This window comes from Elephas maximus, chromosome 9 (assembly GCF_024166365.1).
Source record: "Elephas maximus indicus isolate mEleMax1 chromosome 9, mEleMax1 primary haplotype, whole genome shotgun sequence".
NCBI classification, from domain to species: domain Eukaryota; kingdom Metazoa; phylum Chordata; class Mammalia; order Proboscidea; family Elephantidae; genus Elephas; species Elephas maximus.
Window position 1 is genome coordinate 108,887,377 of NC_064827.1, and position 24,786 is coordinate 108,912,162.

A 24,786-nucleotide genomic window follows, 5' to 3' on the forward strand; every position below is an offset into this window, starting at 1 on the left:
CGCCAATGCCTTCAGAGCAGCTTGGACTTCTTCCTTCAGTACTATCGGTTCCTGATCATATACCACCTCTTGAAATGGTTGAATATTGACTAATTCTTTTTGGTATAATGACTCTGTGTATTCCTTCCATCTTCTTTTGATGCTTCCTGCATCGTTTAATATTTTCCCCATGGAATCCTTCACTATTGCAACTCGAGGCTTGAATTTTTTCTTCAATTTCTTTCAGCTTGAAAAATGCCGAGCATGTTCTTCCCTTTTGGATTTCAATCTCCAGCTCTTTGCACATGTCATTATAATACTTCACTTAGAGACAGAAATAAACTAAAACTCAAAGGATGGAAAAAAATATATCAAGCAAACAACAATCAAAAAAGAGCAGGAGTGGCAATCTTAATTTCTGACAAAATAGACTTTAAAGTTAAATCCACCACAAAGGATAAAGAAGGACACTACATAATGATTAAAGGGACAATTTACCATTAAGATATAACCATATGAAATATTTATGCACCCAATGAAAGGGCTGCAAGATACACAAAACAAACTTTAACAGAACTGAAAAGTGAGATAGACACCTCCACAATTATAGTAGGAGACTTCAACACACCACTTTCAGTGAAGGATAGGACATCCAGTAAGAAGCTCAGTAGAGATACGGAAGATTTAATTGCTACAATCAACCAACTTGACCTCATAGACTTATACAGAACACTCCACTCAACGGATGCAAAGTATACTTTTTTTTTTCCTAGTGCACACGGAACATTCTCTAGAATAGATCACATTTCAGGTCATAAAACAAACCTTTGCAGAATCCAAAACATCGAAATATTGCAAAGCATCTTCTCAGACCATAAGGCCATAAAAGGAGAAATCAAGAACAGAAAAATCAGGGAAAAGAAATCAAATACCTGGAAACTGAAAAATACCCTGCTCAAAAAAGACTGGGTTACGGAAGGCATTAAGGAGGGAAAACAGAAATTCATAGAATGCAACAACACTGACAACACTTCCCATCAAACCTCTGGGACACAGCAAAAGCAGTACTCAGAGGTCAATTTATATCAACAAATGCACACATACATAAAGAACAAAGGGCCAAAATGAGAGAACTGTCCCTACAACTTGAATAAATAGAAAGAGAGCAACATCAGGCACCAGAATAAAACAAATAATAAAAATTAGGGCATAATTAAATGAATTAGAGAACAGAAAAACTACTGAAAGAATTAACAAAGCCAAAAGCTGGCTCTTTGAAAAAATCAACAAAATTGATAAACCATTGGCCAGACTGACTAAACAAATACAGGAAACAAATAACCCGAATAAGAAAAGAGATGGCCCATATCACAACAGACCCAACTGAAATTAAAAGAATCATATAAGATTACGAAAAATTGTACTCTAACAAATTTGAAAACCTAGAAGAAATGGATGAATTCCTAGAAACACACTACCTACCTAAACTAACACAAACAGAAGTAGAACAACTAAATAGACCCATAACAAAAAAAGATTGAAAAGGTAATCGAAAAACTCCCAACAAAAAAAAAGCCCTGGCTCGGACAGCTTCACTGCAGAGCTCTACCAAACTTTTAGAGAAGAGTCAACACCACTACTATTAAAGGTATTTCAAAGCATAGAAAAGGATGGAATACGTCCTAACTGATTCTATGAAGCCAGCATATCCCTGATACCACAAAAAAAGAAATACAGAACTATAGCCCTCACGAAGTTAGATGCAAAAATCCTCAACAAAATTCTAGCTAACAGAATTCAACAACATATCAAAAAAATAATTCACCATGACCAAGTGGGATTTATACTAGGTATGCAAGGTTGGTTCAATATTAGAAAAACAATGTAATCCACCATATAATAAAACAAAAGACAAAAATCACATGAGCTTATCAATTGATGCAGAAAAGGCATTTGAGAAAGTTCAACACCAATTCATGATAAAAACTCTCAGCAAAACCCGTATAGAAGGAACATTCCTCAACATAATGAAGGGCATTTATACAAAGCCAACAGCCAACACCATCTTAAATGGAGAGAGCCTCAACGTATTTCCCTTGGGAATGGGAACCAGACAAGGATGCCCTTTACCACTGCTCTTATTCAACATGGTGCTGGAGGTCCTAGCTAGAGCAATTAGGCTAGACAAAGAAATAAAGGGCATCCAGATTGGCAAGGAAGAAGTAAAAGTATCTCTATTTGCAGGTGACATGATCTTATACACAGAACACCCTAAGGAATCCTCAAGAAAACTACTGAAACTAATAGAAGAGTTCGGCAGAGTATCATCAAACAAGATAAACATACAAAAATCAGTTAGATTTCTCTACATCAACAAAAGAACATTGAAGAGGAAATCACCAAATCAATACCATTCACAGTAGCCCCCAAGAAGATAAAATACTTAGGAATAAATCTTACCAAAGATGTAAAAGATCTATACAAAGAAAACTACAAGGTACTACTGCAAGAAACCAAAAGGGACCTACATAAGTGGAAAAACATACCTTGCTCACGGATAGGAAGACTTAACATTGTAAAAATGTCTCTTCTACCAAAAGTAATCTATAGATACAATGCAATTCTGATCCAAATTCCAATGATATTTTTTAATGAGGTGGAAAAACAAATCACCAACTTCATATGGAAGGGAAAGAGGCCTCAGGTAACCAAAGCATTACTGAAAAAGAAGAACAAAGTGGGAGGCCTCACTCTACTTGATTTTAGAACCTATTATACAACCACAGTAGTCAAAACAGCCTGGTACTGGTACAACAGACACATAGACCAATGGAACAGAATTGAGAATCCAGATATAAATCCATCCACATATGAGCAGCTGATGTTTGACAAAGGCCCAGTGTCAGTTAATTGGGGAAAAGATAGTCTTTTTAACAAATGGTGCTGGCATAACTGGATATCCATCTGCACAAAAATGAAACAAGACCCATACCTCACACCATGCACAAAAACTAACTCCAAATAGATCAAAGACCTAAAAACAAAGTCTAAAACGATAAAGATCATGGAAGAAAAAATAAGGAGAACGTTAGAAGCCCTAACACAAGGCATAAACAGAATACAAAACATTACTAAAAATGCTGAAGAGAAACCAGATAACTGGGAGCTCCTAAAAATCAAACACCTATGCTCATCTAAAGACTTCACCAAAAGAGTAAAAAGACCACCTACAGACTGCAAAAAAATTTTCAGCTACCACATCTCCAACCAGCACCTGATTTCTAAAATCTACATGATTCTGCTAAAATTCAACCACAAAAATACAAACAACCCAATTAAAAAATGGTCAAAGGATATGAACAGGCACTTCACTAAAGTAGACATTCAGGCAGCTAACAGATACATGAGGAAATGCTTTTGATCATTAGCCATTAGAGAAACGCAAATTAAATCAACAATGAGATTCCATCTCACTCCAACAAGGCTAGCATTAATCCAAAAAACACAAAAGAATAAATATTGGAGAGGCTGTGGAGAGATTAGAACACATACACTGCTGGTGGGAATGTCAAACGGTACAACCACTTTGGAAATTGATTTGGTGCTTCCTTAAAAAGCTAGAAATAGAACTACCATACAATCCAGCAATCCCACTCCTTGGAATATATCCTAGAGAAATAAGAGCCTTTACACGAACAGATATATGCATACCCATGTTTACTGCAGCACCGTTTACAATAGCAAAAAGGTAGAAGCAACCAAGGTGTCCATCAACAGATGAATGGATAAATAAATTATGGTATATTCACACAATGGAATACTACGCATCGATAAAGAACAGTGACGAATCTGTGAAACATATCATAACATGGAGGAACCTGGAAGGCATTATGCTGAATGAAATTAGTCAGTTGCAAAAGGACAAATATTGTATAAGACCAGTATTATAAGATCTTGAGAAACAGTTTAAACTGAGAAGAACACATTCTTTGGTGGTTACAACAGGAGAGAGGGAGGGATGGTGTGAGAGGGGTATTTACTAATTAGATAGTAGATAAGAACTAATTTAGGTGATGGGAAGGAAAACACTCAATACAGGGGAGGTCAGCACAACTGGACTAAACCAAAAGCAAAGAAGTTTCGTGAATAAACTGAATGGTTCGAAGGTCAGCGAAGCAGGGGCAGGAGTTTGGGGACCATGGTTTCAGGGGACATCTAAGTCAACTGGCAGAATAAAATCTATCAAAATATTCTGCATCCTGCTTTGAAGTGTGGCGTCTGGGGTCTTAAATGCTAGCAAGCGGCCATCTAAGATGCATCAATGAGTCTCAACCCACCTGGATCAAGGGAGAATGAAGAACACCAAGGACACGAGGTAATTACGAGCCCAAGGACAGAAAGGACTACATCAACCAGAGACTACATCAGGCTGAGACCAGAACTAGATGGCGTCTGGCCACAGCTGATGTCTGCGCTTACAGGGAACACAACAGAGAACCCCTGAGGGAGCAGGAGAACAGTGGGATACAGACCCCAAATTCTCATAAAAAGACCAGACTTAACGGTGTGACTGAGACTAGAAGGACCCCGGAGGTCATGGCTCCCAAACCTTCTGTTGGCCCAGGACAGGAACCATTCCTGAAGTCAACTCATTAGACATGGATTGGACTGGACAATAGGTTGGAGAGAGATGCTGATGAGGAGTGAGCTACTTGCCTCAGGTGGACACTTGAGACTACGCTGGCATCTCCTGTCTGGAGGGGAGATGGGAGGGTAGAAGGGGTGAGAAGCTGGCATAATGGTCACGAAAAGAGAGACTGGAAGGAGGCTGCAGGCTGTCTCATTGTGGGGAGAGTAACTGGGAGTATGTAGTAAGGTGTATATAAGTTTATATGTGAGAGACTGACTTGATTTGTAAACTTTCCTTAAAGCACAGTAAAAATTATTAAAAAAAAAAACTGAAGACAGCAAAAAAAAGAGGGAATGATAAAAAGAAAACAAAGTTCAAGTGCAACAAATAAAAAAGAGTTATGAATATGGTAGATAGTAATCCAACTATATCAATAATAATTTTAAATATGAATGGTCTAAATACACCAATAAAAAGAGACTGACAGTCTGGATTTAAAAAAAGAAAAAAGACTCAACCACATATCCACAAGAAACCCATTCTAAATAAAAAAGACACAAATAGATTTAAATTTAGGAAACATAGAAAGATATGCCATGCTAAGATTAATCACGTAAAACTGGAACACTTATATTAATTTCAGACAAAGCTGACTTCTGAATAAAGAAAATGATCAGGAATAAAGAGGGGCATTACATAACAAGAAAGGGATCAATTCCAAAAGAAGACATAAAATATATATATATGGAAACCCTGGTGGCATAGTGGTTAAGAGCTATGGCTGCTAACCAAAAGGTCGGCAGTTTGAATCTACCCGGTGTTCCCTGGATACCATATGGGGCAGTTCTACTCTGTCCTATTTGGTTGCTGTAGTCAGAATCGGCTCAATGACAATGGGTTATACATATAAGCAAATACATATATACATATAAAACACATATATACACACACACATATACATACACGGGCACACACACGAGGTAAAAACTGGTAGAACTGCAAGGAAAGACAGACAAATCCACTGTTATAATTGGAAATTTATTACATCTACACCAGTAACTGACAAATTCAGTGGGCAGGAAATTACTAAGATATAGTTGAACTGAACAACCCTACCCACCATGTGGATATAATTGACATTTATAGAATTCTCTATCCAAAAGCCACAGAGTAAACATTCTTCTCAAGCTCATATGGAATATTCAACATGACAGACTACATTCTGGGCCATAAAAAACATCCTGACAAATTTAAAGGGCTATAAATCATACAAAGTAAACTCGCAGACCACAGTAAATTTAACTAAAAATCAGTAACAGAAAGATATCTAAAAAAACCCCAAATATTTGGAAATTAAGCAACTACTATTAATAACACATGGGTCAAAGATGTCTCCAGAGAAATTAAAAACAGTTTTAACTAAATTAAAATATGACTTCAAAACAGGATGTAGCAAAAACAGTGCTTAGAAAGAAATGTATAGCATTCAATGCATAGATTAGTAGAAGGAAGAGCTAAAATCAATAAACTAAGCTACCTTAGTAAACCTGAGAAAAAGAGCAATATAAACCCAAGAAGCAGAAAAAAAAAAGTAATAAAAAAAACGTTAAACATAAACATTGTTGTTCTCAGGTGCCACTGAGTTGATTTTCGATTCACAGCGACCCCTGTGTGACAGACCAGAACTGTTCCAGAGGTTTTCTTGGCTGTAATCATTATGAAAACAGATCACCAGGTCTTTCTCCCACAAAGCTGCTGGGTAAGTTTGAACTGCCAACTTTTTGGTTAGCAACTGAGCGCTTAACTGTGGAGCCACATGGCTTCTGGTTAAGCATTAACCAATGAAACTGAAACAATAGAGAATCAATGAAACCAAAGGCTGGCTCTATAGATTATAAATATCAGAAACTAAAGAGGGATCAGTACTACTGATTCCACTGACATATATCCCATTGATGATAAGAAAAATTATAAATCCTATGCCCTCAAATTTGAAAACTTGCATGAAATGGAACAAATATTTGAGAGACACAATTACCAAACCTCACACAAGGATAGATAAGCTGAATAAACTTACATCTAGCAAAGAAATTAAATCAATAATTAACAATCTTACAAAAAAGAAACTACCAGGCTGAGACGGTTTCACTGGTGAATTCTATAAGGACGCAATAATACCAATTCTCTACAGTCTTTTCCAGAAAACATAAGCAAAATACAGAAACAGAGAACACTTCGTAACTTATTCTTGCTACCCTTACACCAAAACCAGAAGACAACATTACAAGTAATGAAAACCTTAGAAAATTGCTCGTGAATGTAGTGTAAAAATCCTCAACAAAACATCAACAAATTAAATCCAGCATATATAAAAGGAATTACCATAGCGCAACTGTCATGAATTGAATTGTGTCTCCCAAAAATATGTGTCAACTTGGCTAGGCCATGATCCCCAGTATTGTGTGGTTGTGCTCCATTTTGTGATCTGATTACCCTCCATTTTGTGATGTCTTGTAAATTCCAGCCTCTATGCCCTACATTTCCGTCATTTTGTCATACTGTGCGGGTTTGTGTGTTGCTGTGATGCTGGGAGCTATGACACTGGTATTCAAATACCAGCAGGATCACCCATGGCAGACAAGTTTCAGCTGACCTTCCAGACAAAGACGGACTAGGAAGAAGGGCCCAGCAGTATACTTCTGAGAATAATTAGCCAGTGAAAAACTTAAGAAGAGCAGAGAAACACTGTCTGATATAGTGCCAGAAGGTGAGCCCCTCAGGTTGGAAGGCACTCAAAAGACGATGGGGGAAGAGCTGCCTCCTCAAAGTAGAGTCCACCTTTACGACATGGATGGAGTTAAGCTTTCAGGACCTTCATTTACTGATGTGGCAGGACTCAAAATAAGAAATAATAGCTGCAAACATCCATTGATAATCTGAACCTGGAATGTACAAAGTATGAATCTAGGAGAATTGGAAATGGTCAAAAATGAAATGGAGCGCATAAAGATCAATATCCTAGGTATTAAAAAAAAAAAAGGTATTAGTGAGCTGAAATTCACTGGAAATGGTCATTCTGAATTGGACAATCATATGGTCTACTACGCTGAGAATGACAACTTGAGGAATGGCGTTGCATTCATCGTCAAAAACAACATTTCAAGACCTATCCTGAAGAACGATGCTGTCAGAGATAGGATAATATCCATACGTCTACAGGAAAGACCAGTTAATACGATTATTCAAATTTACGTACCAACCACTAAGGCCAAAGATGAAGAAATTGAAGATTTTTACCAACTTCTGCAGTCTGAAATTGGTCATACATGCAACCGTGATGCCCTGATAATTACTGCTGACTGGAATGCAAAAGCAGGAAACAAAGAAGAATCAGCAGTTGGCAAATATGGCCTTGGTGACAGAAACAATGCTGGAGATTCCATGATTGAATTTTGCAAGACCAATGACTTCTTCATTGAAGATACCTTATTTCACCAACATAAATGGTGACTATACACATGAACCTCACCAGATGGAATACACAGGAATCAAATCGACTACATCTGTGGAAGGAGATGATGGAAAAGCTCAATATCATCAGTTAGAACAAGGCCAGAGGCTGGCTACAGATCAGATCATCAGTTACTCACATGCAAGTTCAAGTTGAAACTGAAGAAAACTAGAACAAGTCCATGGGAGCCAAAGTACAACCTTGTGTATATCCCACCTGAATTTAGAGACCATGTCTAGATTTGATGCATTGAAAACTAATGACTGAAGACCAGATGAGTTGTGGAGTTGTGCAAGGACATCATACATAAAGAAAGCAAGAGGTCATTAAAAAGATAGAAGAGAAAGAAAAGACCTAAATGGATGTCAGAAGAGACTCTGAAACTTGCTCTTGAATGTCGAGTGGCCAAAGCAAAAGGAAAAAATGACGAAGTTAAAGAGCTGAGCAGAAGATTTCAAAGGGTGGCTGGAGAAGACAAAGTAAAGTATTATAACGACTTGTGCAAAGATCTGAGATGGAAAACCAAAAGGGAAGAACACACTCAGCATTTCTCAAGTTGAAAGAACTGAAGAAAAAATTCAAGCCTCAAGTTGTAATACTGAGGGGTTCTACAGGGAAAACATTAAACAACACAGATGATGAAAGGAATACACAGAGTCACTATACCAAAAAGACTTGGTTGTCATTCAACCATTTCAGGGGGTAACTTATGATCAGGAACCAACGGTACTGAAGGAAGAAGTCCAGGCTGCACTGAGGGCATTGGCAAAGAACAAGGCTCTGGGAATTTGCAGAATACCAATTGAGATGTTTCAACAAACAGATGCAGCACTGAAAGAGCTCACTCGTCTATGCCAAGAAATTTGGAAGATAGCTACCTGGCCAACCAACTGGAAGAGATCCATATTTACGCCTATTCCCAAGAAAGGTGATTCAACCGAATGCAGAAATTATTAAACAGTATTATTAATGTCACATGCAAGCAAAATTTTGCTGAAGACCATTCAAAAGCAGCTGCAACAGTACATCAATAGGGAGCTGCCAGAAATTCAAGCCATATTTAGAAGAGGATGTGGAACCAGGGATATCATTGCTGATGTCAGATGGATCCTGGCTGAAAGCAGAGAATACCAGAAAGATGTTTACTTGTGTTTTATTGACTATGCTAAGGCATTCGACTGTGTGGATCATACCAAATTATGGATAACATTGTGGAGAATGGGAATTCCAGAACACTTAATTGTGCTCATGAAGAATCTCCACATGGCTCAAGAGGCAGTTGTTCAGACAGAACAAGGGGATACTGATTGGTTTAAAGTCAGGAAAGGTGTGCGTCGGGGCTGTATCCTTTCACCATACCTATTCAATCTGTATGCTGAGCAAATAATCTGAGAAGCTGGACTATATGAAGAATAATGGGGCGTGAGGATTGAAGAAAGACTCATCAGTAACCTGTGTTACGCAGATGACACAACCTTGCTTGCTCAAAGTGAAGAGGACTTGAAGTACTTACTGATGAAGATCAAAGATGATAGCCTTCAGGCTGGATTACACCTCAATGCAAAGACAACAAAAATCCTCACAACTAGACCAATAAGCCACATTATCGTAAACGGAGAGGAGACTGAGTTCATCAAGGATTTTATTTTACTTGGATCCACAATCAACAGCCATGGAAGCAACAGTCAAGAAATCAAAAGACACACTGCATTAGGCAAATTGGCTGCAAAAGACCTCTTTAAAGTGTTGAAAAGCAAGGATGTCACCTTGAGGACTAAGGTGTACCTGACCCCAAGCCATGCTGTTTTCAGTTGCCTCATATGCACGCAAAAGGTAGATAATGAATATGAATACCAAAGAACTGATGCCTTTGAATTGTGGTGCTGGTGATGAATATTGAATATGCCATGGACTGCCAAAAGAACGAACAAATCTGTCTTGGAAGACGTACAAACAGAATGCTCCTTAGATGCAAGGATGGTAAGACTACTTCTCACATACTTTGGACATGTTATCAGGAGGAATCACTCCCTGGAGAACATCATGCTTGGTAAAGTAGAGGGTCAGTGAAAAAGAGGAAGACCCTCAATGAGATGGATTGACACAGTGGCAGCAACAATGGGTTCAAGCATAGCAACAGTTGTGAGGATGGCCCAGGACTGGGCAGTGTTTCATTCTGTTGTGCATAGGGTTGCTATGAGTCAGAAGTGACTCGAGGGCACCTAACAGCAACAACAACATGCCTGTGGTTATGGTCCCACTAGCGAGTGAGCTGTCTATTATGTTAATGAGGCAAAATTAGATTATGCTAATGAGAATTAGGGTGGGATACAACATCCTTACTCAGGTCACAGCCCTGATCCGATATAAGGGGAGTTTCCCTGGAGTGGGGCCTGCATCACCTTTTATCTTACAAGAGATAAAAGGAGAGAGAGGCAAGCAGAGAGAGAAGACCTCCTACCACCAAGAAAGAACAGCCAGGAACAGAGTGTGTCCTTTGGACCTGAGGTCCCTGTGATGAGAAACTTCTAGACCCAGGGGAAGACCGATGACAGAGAGAAGGCCTTCCGCTAGAGCCAGCGCCCTGAATTTGGACTTCTAGCCTCCTAAACCATGAGAGAATACATTTTTTAAAAAGCCATCCACTTGTGGTACTTCTGTTATAGCAGCACTAGATGACTAAGACAACTACTAAGTACAAATTATTCAAGGTGTGCAAAGTTGGTTCAACATCTGAAAATCAATCACCATATTTTATGCAATAACACGCACATCTACATTTTTTTGCTAATAAACCAAACCAATAGCAACAGTAAAAAAATTAGCACAGAATTCTTACAGAAATACCTTGCAGGGGAGGAGAAAGGGTGTGGTTGGCAAAAACCGTAAAATACACGCATTATTTGCATAAAAATATGCTAATGTAACCTACAACATCGACAGACTAAGGAAGAAAAATCTTACGATCATATCAATAGATAAAAAAAAATGTATTTGATGAAATGCAAGACTCGGTCATAATAAAATCTGTAAGTAAACTAGGAATAGAGAGGAACTTTCTGAACACGGTAAACAAACACAGATAACCCTCACATCATACTTAGTGATGAGAAAGTACATGCTTTCCCGCTAAGATCTAGAACGAGTAAGCATATTCCCTCTACTACTCCCACTGAACACCATATCAGAAGTCCTAGAAAATGTGATGAGAAAATAAAAGGTGTACAGATTTCGAAGAAATAAAACTGTCATTTTTTGTAGGTGATATGACTGTTTATACAGAAAATCCCCAGGAATCAAAGAAAAAGAAACAACAACAAAAACTCCTGGACCTACTAAATGATTATATAAAAGCTGCAGGATACAAAGGTAATATACAAAATTCCATTTCTTCTCTATAAACCAGCACTGAACAGTGGAATTTTGAAATGAAAAATAATACCATTTACATTAGCACCAAAAAAAAAAGAAAAGGAAATACTTAAGCATGAATGTAACAAAATACATACAAGTTATATGTGGGAAAGTACAAAACCCTGATGAAAGATCTAAAGAAATCAAGAGATATTTCCTGTTCATGGATTAGAAGATTCAATATTAAGATGTCAGTTCCTCCATATTTAAGCTATAGGTTCACTGTTATTCCAATCAAAATCCCAGTACATTATTTTGCAGATATTAACAAACTAATTCTAAAGTTTATGTGAAAGTCAGATGACCCTAAACTGCTAATACAATACTGAAGAACAAAGTCAGAGGTCTGCTACTACTAACTTCAAGACTTACTATCAAGCTATGGTGATCAAGATGGTGTAGCACTGGTGAAAGAATGAACCAAATGGATCAGCAGAACAGGACAGAGAGCTCAGCAATAGATCCATACAAATATAGTTAACTGACCTTTGAAAATGGAGCAAAGTCAACCCTATGGAGAAAGGAGACCTTGTTCAACAAATGGTACTGGAACAATTGGACAATCACATCAAAAAAAAAAAAAAAAAAAACCTAGACAGAGGCTTTACACTTTACAAAAAAAATAATGCAAAATGAATCTCACATCTATATGAGAGCACAAACCATAACGCACAAGAAAATCTAGGTAACCTAAAGCTTTAAAGAGTTTTTTTAAGATACAATACCAAAAGCATATTCTAAAAAATTGGTAAGTTGGACCTGAGTAAAATTAAAAACTTCTGCTCTGCAAAAGATAATGTTTAGAGAATGAAAAGATAAACCACAGACTGGGAAAAATATTTATAAAACATTTATCTAAAACAGGACTTATTACCAAAAAATACAAAGAACTCTTAAAACTCAACAATAAGAAAACAAACAACTCAATTAAAAAATGAGCCAAAGAACTGAAGAGACACCTCACTAAAAGAAGAAATACAGATGACAAGGCTATGCAAAGATGCTCAAAATCATGTCTTGTTATGCACTGAATTGTGTCCCCCAGAAAAATATGTTAAAAGTCCTAACCCCTGTACCTGTGATTGTGACCTTGTACAGGAATAGTGTATTTCTTCGAAGACGTTGTTGGTTAAATTACGGAGGTCATACCAGAGTAAGGTGGCTCCTAAACCCTACTGAGTGGTGGCTTATATAAAAGAAGAAAATGGACAGACACACGAGAACAAGGCACCATGTTGAGGATGCATCTAAAAGCCAAAAAATGACAAGAAATGCCTGGGGCTGCAAGAAACTGTAAGGGATAAGGAATGATCTTCCCCTAGAGCTGTCAGATAGGCCATGGCCCTGCTGACAACCTGAATTCAGACTTCTAGACTCCAGAACTGTGACACAATAAATTTCTGTTCTTTAAAGCCATCCACGTTGTGGTATTTCACTACAGCAGCCCTAGGAAATGCAGACATATGTCATTAGGGAATTGAATATTACAATAACAATGAGATACCATGAAATGCCTACTTGTTGTTGGGAGCTCTGGGGGTGCAGTGGTTAAGAGTTTGGCTGCTAACCAAAAGGTCGGCAGCTCAAATCCACCAGCTGCTCCTTGGAAATCCTACAAGACAGTTATTCTCTGTCCTATAAGGTAGCTATGAGTCAGAATCGATTTGACAGCAATGGGCTTTTTTTTGGTTTTGTCGTTGTTGTGTACCCTTGAATCAATTCCGAGTAACAGTGACCCTGTATGACAGGGTAGAACTGCCCCAAAGGGTTTCCTAGGCTGTAATCTTTATGGGAGCAAATCTGTAGGTCTTTTCTCCCGTGATGCCGCTGGTGGGTTGGAACCACTGACCTTTTGGTTAGCAGCCAAGCACTTAACCATTGTGCCACCAGGCCTCCTATAAATACTTATTGGAATAGCTTAAAAAATTTTTTTTAAATGACAATACCAAATGCTGACAAGGATGTGAAGCCACAGGAACTATCATTCATGGCTGGTGGGAAAGCAAAAGGTACTATAACTCTGGAATACAGTTTGACACTTTCACACAAAAGTAAACAGTCTTACCATACGATCCAGCAACTGTGTTCCTAGGGATTTATCCATGTGAATTAAAAACTTTTATCCACAGAAAAACTTGCACACGAATGTATATAAGCAGCATTATTCATTTTTGCCCTAAACTGGAAGCAACAAGATGTCCTTCAAAAGATGAATGGATAACCAACTGCGGTTCGTCAATAAAATGGAATATTATTCAGCAATAATAAAATGATGTGAACTATCAAGCCATGATAACAAACAGAACAACCCAAATATAGGAACCTTAAATGCCTATTGCTAAATGACTGAAGCTAGTCTGAAAAAGGCTATATACTATATTAATCTAAGCATACAGCATTCTGGAAAAAGCAAAACTATAGAGATGATAAAAAGATCAGTGGCTGCCCAGAGGACTGGAAGTGGAGGGGGAGGGTGGGACGAACAGGTGAAACACAGGATTTTTAGGCCAATGAACTATTCTGTATGATACTCCAGTGGTGGATACATAACCTCATGCATTTGGCAAAACCCAGAAAACTGTACAAGACAGAGAGTAAACACTAACGTAAACTATGGACTTTATGTGTCAATACGGTTTCATCAATTTTAACAAATACACCACATTAATGTGAGATGTAACACGTTGTCATGGATTGAATTGTGTCCCCCCCAAAATATCTGTCAACTTGGTAATGTCATGATTACCAGTATTGTATGATCATCTACTATTTTGTCATCTGATGTTATTTCCCTACGTGCTGTTAATTCTATCACTATGATGTTAATGAGATGGATCAGTGGCAGTTATCTTGTTGAGATCTACAAGATTAGATAGGGTCTTAAGCCAATCTCTTTTGAGATATAAAAGAGAAGCTAGCAAAGAGACATGGGGACCTCATACCACCAAGAAATCAGTGCTGGGAACAGAGCACGTCCTTTGAACCTGGCGTTCCTACGCGGAGAAGCTCCTAGTCCAGGGGAAGATTGATGACAAGGACTTTCCTCCAGAACCAACAGGGAAAAAGCCTTCCCCTGGAGCTGACGCCCTGAATTTGGACTTGTAGCCTACCAGACTGTGAGAGAATAAATTTCTCTTTGTTAAAGCCATCCACTTGTAGAATTTCTGTTACAGCAGGACTAGAACTAGACACATGTCAATAACAGAGAAAACTGTGAGGGAGAAGGGCAAGGAGATATAGGGACTCTTCTTACAATCTGCTTAATTTTCTGTATACTTAGAAAATAAAGCATTGTAACTTTCATATACAGTTGAGCCTTATTATTTGCAGATTCCATATCTGCAAATTCATCTACTTGCTAAAATTTACCTGTAACTTCAATATCAATACTGACAGGACTTTCCTGAACATTCTTGACATGCAGAGAGGGGTGAAAATTTTGAGTCACCTGATGCACACACTTACAGGCAAAATCAAACAAGGCAGCACTCAGACTTTGTTGCAGCTCTGATATATAAACAAGTATCCTTTAAGTGGTCTACTGAGTGCCACAGTTTTTGCATTTCGTGCTTTTGTTTTGTTGACTTTACTGTTTAAAACGGTCTCTGAGCACAGGGCCAAAGTGCTGTCTAGTGTTTCTAAGCACAAGAGGGCTGTAATGCACCTTGTGGAAAAAATATGTGTGGGAGATAAGCTTCATTCAGACATGCTTTATAGTGCTGTTGGCCATCAGTTCAATGTTAAGAAATCAAATATACATTAAATAAGGTGCCTTTAAACAGAAACACACACAAAGCAATGTAATATATTAACCAGTTGATGAAAATGTGTCCACACTCACAGGAACCTAACCCTCTATTTCCCTTAGGAGCAATGGATTGGTTTTTGCTAACTTACTGTTTGCAGTGACATAGCCACTGTGAATTAGAATAGACTCATACGGCAGAAGCAAAAATAATTAAAATGGTACACTAAGAAATACCTGTTTAATACAAAGAGAGTGATAAAAAAGGAACAGAAAAACACAATAAGACATTAATACACACATAAAAGAAAATAAAATGATAGATATAAGTACTGTCTTATCAGTAATTACATTAAATATAAACAAATTAATCACTCAAAATAAAAGGCAGATTTTGGCAGAGTGGATTAAAAAAACATGATCCAACTATATGCTGTCTACAAGGAACATGCTTTATACTCAAAGGTACCAACACATTAAAAGTAAAAGAATGGAATAAGACATTCCAAGGCAGCAGTTCCCAAAAGAGAACTGGAGTAGCTATATAAATATCAGATAAAATAGATGTGTAAGATAACAATTGTTACTACAGATAAAGGACATTTAATACAGATAAAAGGGTCTATCCATTGAGAAGGCATAACAGTTATAAACATATATGCACCTAACAACAGAGCCCCAAAATACATGAAGCAAAATCTGACAGAATTCAAGGTGAAAAAAAAAAAGTTCAACAATAATAGTGGATGACTTCAATACCTCATTTTTAATAACTGATGGAACCAAAAGCTAGAAGACCAACAATAAAAAACTTGAGCAAAAATATAAACCAACTAGACCTAACACATCTTAGAACACTCTACATGAAGAGCAGAATACATATTCTTCTCAAATATACATGGAATGTTCTCCAGGACAGACCATACTCTAGGCCATAACATAAGCCCTAGTAAATTTAAAAGAACTGAATCATACATATATGTTCTCTAACCACAATGGAAGAAACCAATAACAGAGAATATTTAGAAACTTCACAAATAAATGAAAATTAAACAGGAAACCACTTAATAACCAATGGTTCAAAGAACAAATCACGAGGAAAAAATAGTTTAAGATGAATGAAAGTGAAAGTACAACACATCAAAACCTATGACAAAAAAGAACCTATGGGAGGAATGGAAATTAAAAGCTCTAAATGCCTAAATAAAGTGGAAAGATCTCAAATCAATCACATGACCTTCTACAACAAGAAGCTAGGAAAAAAGCAAACTAAGGCAAAAGCAAGCAGAAAGAAAGAAAAAAATCAAGAAATTACGGAAGTTAATGAAATAAAATTTAGAAAATAAAGAAAATCAACAAAAACCAAAGTTGGTTCTCAGAAAAAGTCAGCAAAATTAACAAATCTTTAGGTAGACTGTTTCTTGTCGAGAAACAGATAATCTGAATAGACATACAAGAGGTAAAAAGATTGAATTAAAAATAAGAAACTTCCCACAAATAAAAGCCTCAGTCCACATGGCTGTACTGGTTAATTATTACCAGTTACATAATTAACAATAAATTTTCACTAATTTTTCCAAAAAAATAGAAGAGGAAAGAACATTTTCCAGCTCATTATATAAAGCCAACATTATCCTGATACCAAAACCACACAAAGATATCACAAGTAAACTGCAAACAACTACTTCTTATGAAAATAGATGAAATAATCCTTATCAAAATACTACCAAGCCAAAACCAGTAACAAAAGAAGTATTATACATCATGAACAAAAGGTATTTATGTTAGCAATGCAAACAGGGTTCAACATAAAAAAAATCAATGTAATACACCATTTATTCACTGTCTTCCATCCTTTGTTAACGGCTTCTCCTGAACACATTCAATTCCCTTAGAAGACATATAATTTGCAAATTCTTTCTTTCTGGGAGAGTTGCCTTTTCACTTTTTTTTAATTAAAAGAAAATTAATAGATGAAGTCCAACTTATCCTTGATTTTTCTTTTTTTGGCTGCTTTTTGGGAGTATGTGGGTGGTAAAAACGGTTAATACACTCAGCTGCTAACCAAAAGGTTGGAGGTTTGAGTCCACTCACAGACACCTTGGAAGAAAAGCCCTGGAGATCTACTGCCAAAAAGTCAGCCATTGAAAACCCTGGGCAGCACAATTCTACTCTGACCACATGGGGTCACTGCGAGTCAGAGCAACTTGACCTCGACTGGTACTAGTAACACAAAACAATGTATATTTTTGAGCTGTCTCTCCTCACCTGAAAACATGCTACATGAGGGCAGAGATTTTTTGTCCGTTTTATTTACTTTTGCCTATTTTGTTCACTGCCGGTTAGAAGAATACGTACTATGCAGTTGATGCTCATTTAATGAATGATGAAAGAACACATCTTTTGCGAGTGGAAATACAAAATGGTGCAACCACTCTGGAGGATAATGGAGCAATACTTATGAAAATAAAAGACTCATTTAACCTCTGACCAGGTCAACCCCCTTCTACCATTTTATCGTATGGTTGCAACCCCTTCCACCCGCGCACACACACATGAAATTATTCTTATATAAGCTGCAATACCCGTAAAAAATTATTTAATAACTTTCTTTGCAGAAATAGAAAGTCCAATCCTCAAATTTTTATGGAAGGGTAAGGGACCCCAAATAGCTAAAACAATCTTGAAGATGAAAAATAAAGTAGGAGGACTCACACTTCCTGATTTCAAAACATACTACACAGCTACAGTAATTAAAACAGCCTGGTACTTGTATAGCAATAGACATATACACCAATGGAACAGAATTGAAAGTCCAAAGATAAATCCATACATCTGCTGTCAACTGATTTTCAACAAGGGTGCTAAGTCCATTCATTCAATGGGGAAGAAGAGTTTCTTCATTAAATGATGCTGAGAAAACTGGATTTCCACATGCAGAACAATGAACCAGAAACCATGTTTCTCATCATACACAAAAACCAATTCAAAATGGATCAAGGACCTAAATGTGAAAACTAAAATCATAAAATTCTTAGAAGAAAATGTAAAGGTGAGGCTGTGGAATCTAGTATTTAGCAACAGATTATCAGATATGATAACAAAAGCCCAAGAAGCCAAGACAAAATAAATAGAACCTCACAGTGAACAAAAAATTTTGTATATCAAAGGACTTTATCAGCAAAGTAAAAAAGGAGCCTACAGATTCGGAGAACATTTTCAGAAACCATATGTGAGATAAGGGCCTAATAGCCAAAACATATATAAAACTTCTACAACTTAACAACAAAAACACAAACAATCCAATAAAAAAAAAATGAGCAAAGGACTTGAACAGAGGTTCACCAAATACTCAAGTGAAGATAATCAAAAAACATTCACACAAGCACATAAAAAGATGCTCAATATCATTAGCCACTATAGCTGTTAAGTGCCATTAAATGGGTTTGGCTCATAGCGGATCCTACAGCCAAACAGCCATTAGAGAGACGCAAATCAAAACCACAATCAGATCATCACCACAATGCCATTAGAATGGCAATGATTTAAAAAAAAAAAAAACAAGAAAGAACAAAAACAGTGTTAGCGAGGACATGGAGAAATTGGAACCCTCATTCATTGCTAGTAGGAATGTAAAATGGTGCAGCTACAGTGCAAAACAGGTTGGCAGTTCCTCAAAAAGTTGAACATAGAACTACCATATGACCCAGCAATCCCAATCCTAGGTACATACCGAGAAAACTTGAAGACAGGAACTCAAACAAAAATCTGCATACCAATGCTCATTGCAGCACTTTTTACAATAGCCAAAAGGTGAAACAACCAAAATGTCTATCGACAGATGAATGGATAAGCAAAATGTAGTACACAGGTAGTCCTTGACTTACAATGTATTTGAGTTATGATAAACTGCACATACGACCACTGGGTTTTTTTAAAATCTTATTGTTGTAATATGTACTACATACAACGTTGCAGCACATAACTTGCTGATATTATCATTCCTGTACCAACCCCCAAAGACGGATAAAGATTGGATTTATAGATACTGATATTAAAAGACAACAAGAATGAAAAAAAAAAATGAGATATTCAACTTACATCGGAACAAATTTACTACGGCATTGTCAGAACAGAACCCTGTCGTAAGCTGGGGACTAGGTGTATACGTACAACAGGATATGAGGCAGCCATGAAGAGAAATGAAGTTCTGATGCACACCACCACATGGATGAACCTTGAAAACATTATGCTGAGCAAAATAAGTCAGTCATAAAAGGGCAAATACTGTATGATTTCACTTGTATGAAATAAGCTAATATAAAAATCAAAGATTATTAATGATTACCAGGGATAGAGGGGGAGGAGGAAAGGGCGTGTTATTGTTTGGAAGGTGTTGAATTTATTTTAATGGTGGTGGTGTGTTTTGGATGCAGCTAATGATTAATAGTGGCACAACATAAAAAATGTAATCAATGGCATTGAGTTTTAAAGGTGGAAGTTCTTGTGTTGGTGGATGCAGTGGGATCAATCACTTTTATATGGCCTTTCTCACCATGGTTTTGTAACTCCCACCAAAAGACTGAGTGGAACTATACAAATGAGGGCTTGTGGCCCGACGTGGAGATTGGTCCGTTTTGCCATCCCGCTAGGCTTAAAATGAGCCATCCCAGAGGCAGGAAGGAGGATCTCACCACCACCAAGAAAGAAGAGCAAGGAGTGGAGAGTGTCCTTTGGACCCAGGATCCCTGAGCTGAGAAATTGCAGCAACAGAGGCAGGAGACAGCGTGGTGGGCTTCCCCGCCCACAGAGCAAGAAAGCTGAATGTGTTTGGGCAGGAGGCTGGCTGGCCGAGTAGGGTACCTCTGGGCACTTGGTAGAGCTAGGTTTGCTGACCCACGAAGCTACAGGTTAGCACTTTGACCCAAGGCTTACTGGCAGTGTGGGGTACCTCAGGACACTTATCAGCAGAGCCAGAAGAGCTCTGTAATACTTGCCAGAGCAGGGCAGAGGCTGAGGGCCAGAGAAAGGCATGCCAGTGGGCTCAGCTGAGAAGAGGCTGTCCTGATAGAGGAGCTGTATCCTGAGTGTTCCTGAACCTGAATCATAACCTGTTACTTCCCTAATGAACTCCATAGCTGTTGAGTACAGTCTGTGTGCTCTGTGTGGCCATTACAATGAATTATTGAACTCAACAGAAAAGTAATGCTGTGGAGGGATGGCTGGTGTTGGAACTGGTAAAGGACATAGAGAGAGAAAAGATGTCCCACTTCCACCTCACAGGAATCAGCCTTGCGCTGTTGATCTTAATTCTCCTTTCTCCTTGTGAAGTTAGAAGAGGTCAGACACCTCCGCCAGACCGTTTTTACAGCAGATGTTTTGGTGTGTATGTTTTCACAAGAGAAAACACTTAGATTCAAAAACGTAGAATTTGCCTTTCTTTGGGGCTTCTGGACATGGTGAGACTATTCACGCAGGGGAGACAGTGTGGATGATGGAAGCGTCATGCCAGGACCTCTCCCAGTCCTTGCCTGATGTGTCTCTCCGATTGCATCCTTTCTGGTTATAATGAATGGGTAACTGTTTCTCCTAGGTATAACAAATTGTCAACTTCGAAAAGCAGCTAAGATGGATGAAAGGAAACCAGAGTCTTTGGCCTTCAGGAAAGATTTTCAGGAATACCTGGCTCAGCAGATCCATCATGTGAACATGAATTCCGGATCAGTTAGTGGGAACAGAGAAGCGGGGGCTCTTCAGGGAACTGAAACAGACGGCGATTAAAAGGGACGGTTGAAGTTTCCCTGAGTGAAAACTCAGGAATGTTAGCACACGGGTTCGAAAGGACCTCTGACAAGGAGCTCGAATGTCAATACTGCACCTATGCTGGCAAAAATGACAGCCCAGCTTATTACACATATTAGAATCGACACAGGTGAGAAACCTCATAGATGTCGCTTATGTCCATTTGCACCTGTTTATGAGCTTCATCTGGATGCCCATATGTGTTCCCATCCTGGAGAAAAAACATGCAAATATGAGTTATGTTCCTTCTGCTGCAGTGATTGGAGTAACCTGTCCCATCATCGAAAATGCCAGCATAAAATGGTACCAACTAAAGGTGCTAGGTCTTTCTCGAGCATTAAGAAAATGTGTGTTGGGGACGGGGGGGCGGTTAACAGAAGAAATCAAGTAACCTGGGGTACAGTAGAAGAGCACTAATCAACTCAAGAACACCTTCCATGGTAGTTCAAAAACCACCACCTTAAGGATTTCACCCACGAAATTCCAAATATTCAGACTGATTTCTATGAAAGTATGATGCAAACCACTCCCACTGGTGCCTACCAAGAGGCCCCCAAGAACTCACGGTTGACAATCCTTTAAATCGGCTCTTGCTCTAGCAGGACAGCTGTCCAATTTGCCACCTGAAAACCAAAACACCACATCCCCTGATAGAGTTCCCTGCCCCGATGAAAAGCCATTCATGGTTCAGCAGTCACAAGTACTCCTCAGAGCTCCTCTCCCACAAGCCCTGAGCCTTGGCCATCACACAAAGTGGCAGGTCTGAGCAGTGAACCAAGTGCCCACACGAGTACTCCCAGCATAGGAAACAGCCAGCCAGCACTCCAGCCCCAGCCCTCATGGTCCAGGATCCTCAGCTTCTGCTCAGCTTCTGCATCGCAGCCAGAACTGTGACATGTATTTTGCAGACAAAACTCTTTACGTTAAAGAGCCCTGGTGCACAGTGGTTAAAGGCTCAACTACTAACTGAAAGATCGGCAGTTTGAACCCACCAGTTGCTCCACAGGGGGAAAATGTGGCAGTCTGCTTCTGTAAAGATTACAGCCTTGGGAACCCTATGTGGCAGTTCCACTTTGTCCTATAGGGTCACTGTGAGTTGGAATCAACTCAATGGCAGTTTGTTTTTTTTTTAATTCCTTACACTACTCATATAGGATGCTGTAGATATGAAAACCCTTTCCAATGTAATATGTGTGGATGCAAACAAAAAAACAAGTATGATTTTGCCTGTCATTTTGCAAGAGAGAAATATAACCGACACGGACTGAAAACCATCATATCATGCTTTGTTTTTGCCATTTTGTGTTTTCTGGGGTTTCTTTTTTGTCATCCCTAGTAAGATATCTGCTAATTTAAAGTTTATACATTATACTTATAGAATATTAGTTTGACAATGGAAACATAATTGTCCCCCGCCCTTTTTTTTTTTTCCATAAAAATCTAGCCAAGGCCATTTATGTGTTAGAAGAGCTAGACAGATTGATGTCTGTTTTTTCCTTTTATTTAGACATTTGAGACCTAGAATCTAATCATAATCTTATAGATGTCCATTTAAATTTCCCACATTTATGGTCTACAAACACTTCAAGGCTTATCCATGCTCTTGATATTTTCAATATATATATTGCAAACCAAAAAAACCAAACCCATTACTGTCAAGTTGATTCCAACTCATAGCAACCCTATAGGACAGAGTAGAACTGCTCGATAGGGTTTCCAAGGAGTGGGTCATGGGTTCAAACGCTGGACCTTTTGGTTAGCAGCTGAGCTGGTAACCACCGCACCACCAGAGTTCTACATACATTGTAAAAAAAAAAAAAAAAAGCTAGCTGTTACTTCTGCCATATTTCACAAAGTAAAATACATGACTTTCTTTCAGAAAATCTGGTACATATTATCCTCAGTGTTTAGTAGGGGAGCTGTCTTTAAATTTGCTCTGAATTGGAATACAATTTAATTCAGATAGTTTAAGTGGAAAAGCAATAGCATCTTTTCAACTGATATAATGAAATTATTTCAGTGCAGTAAATCTTTTTTCCACAAGGTGAAATATAAAGCAGTTTGATTTTTTTTAACGAAAGTTACAAAAATATGAAAGTTATGAATGGACGTTCAGAAAAGAAACAAAATCTAAGACATTAAATTGAAAATGTATTATCTTTTCCTTCCATAACTGAAGAAATTAGGGTTTAATACTTTAAAAAAAATGTTGTTTCTAGTTTAAACATGTCAGCTTTCCATTGGATTTTTATTACACATCCAGTTAAAAAAAAAAAAAAGAGACACACAGAGGCAAATAAATGAGAGCACAAGAAAAATCAGAAGAATATCTATAAAGATGTCTTCTTTTTTCTTTTAATTTCAACCTTTCATTTAAATCCTTCATTTTGATGTTATCAGCATCAGACGAGGTTGCTCTCATTCCTCTGATGATAAAAAGAGGTACAATGGAACGTCATTCATCTTATTAGTGCTAAAAAAAGCCAGTCCTTCGAAAAAAATCTTTGACACTTCCTTTTCCTGCCTTCTGTCCATTTTATGCCCATTTTATGGGTGCAGAAACACATGGAAAAACGCGATGGTGAACTAACATTTACATGAGTGCATGTGTTCAAAATGGATTCTGGTGTCCTCTTCAGAGTTGGCCAATTTAAATAATTTCTGTGAATTCAAATTGCAATTTTATCAGTCTTCATTACAGTGAAAAAACTATGGAAACTGTGAATTGTCACCTTAGTAGAAAACGATAAAATGGTGTGAAAATGGGTATAAAATGCATTTAAACTTGATATTTGTTTATTAAAAAAAAGACTTGTTAAATAAATCTAGAGTCATTCACTTTGAATAGAAGGCTATTGTTTTTATATTGTATAATAACTAGCTTACTCTGAAAAATAGCTTGGTCAAACAACAAAATATATTGTTACTAAAAAAAGGGAGAATTTGCTATGAAAATGTAAAGAAAATACAAGAAAAAAATGAAGGACCCAGAGTTGAGATATGACCAGTCAACAAACTGATTCAATAATCAAAACCTTCATAGACACATACCAAAAAAAAAAAAAAAAAAACTTCCATGAAGTCCTACTGACAGATGTTTCACAAACTTTATAAAGAAGAGGTAATTCCCTCATGTTAGTTAAAGAAAAAAAAAGTGACAAGAAAAAGTGGAAAGTTTCCCCAATTCCTTTTATGATGCTATAACCGTGGTATCATAAATGGACAGAAACATAGAAAAGAAAATTACAGGCTTATCTAACTTATGATGAAGAAGTAAAAATCCTAAAATAGTATTAGCACAATAAAAAAATATGTTAGCAAAAAGTCCCAAGAAACAATATAAAAGCAATTCAGCATGTTCATTACCAAAAACCAAACCCAGTGCCGCTGAGTTGATTCTGACTCATAGCAACCCTACAGGGCAGAGCAGAACTGTCCCATAGAGTTTCCAAGGAGCGCCTGGCGGACTCAAACTGCTGACCTTTTGGTTCACAGCCGTAGCACTTAACCACTACGCCACCAGGGTTTCCTAAGTAGGATCTATATAGGAATTAGGAAACCCTGGTGGTGTAGTGGTTAAGAGCTACAGCTGCTAACCAAAAGATCGGCAGTTCAAATCTACCAGGCATTCCTTGGAAACTCTATGGGACAATTCTGCTCTGTCCTATAGGGTCACTATGAGTCGGAATCGACTCAACAGCAACA

General features: G+C 37.8%; 1 protein-coding gene and 1 pseudogene across 3 annotated transcripts in view; one reads left to right on the plus strand and one right to left on the minus strand.

Moving 5' to 3' along the window:
* The window catches only part of LOC126082357 (zinc finger protein 782-like), a 53,597-nt gene that overhangs the window by 17,021 nt on the left and 11,790 nt on the right, over positions 1 to 24,786 (minus strand). The gene's annotated exons all lie outside the window — the stretch shown is intronic.
* LOC126083086 (zinc finger protein Pegasus-like) lies at positions 20,908 to 22,417 on the plus strand (annotated as a pseudogene).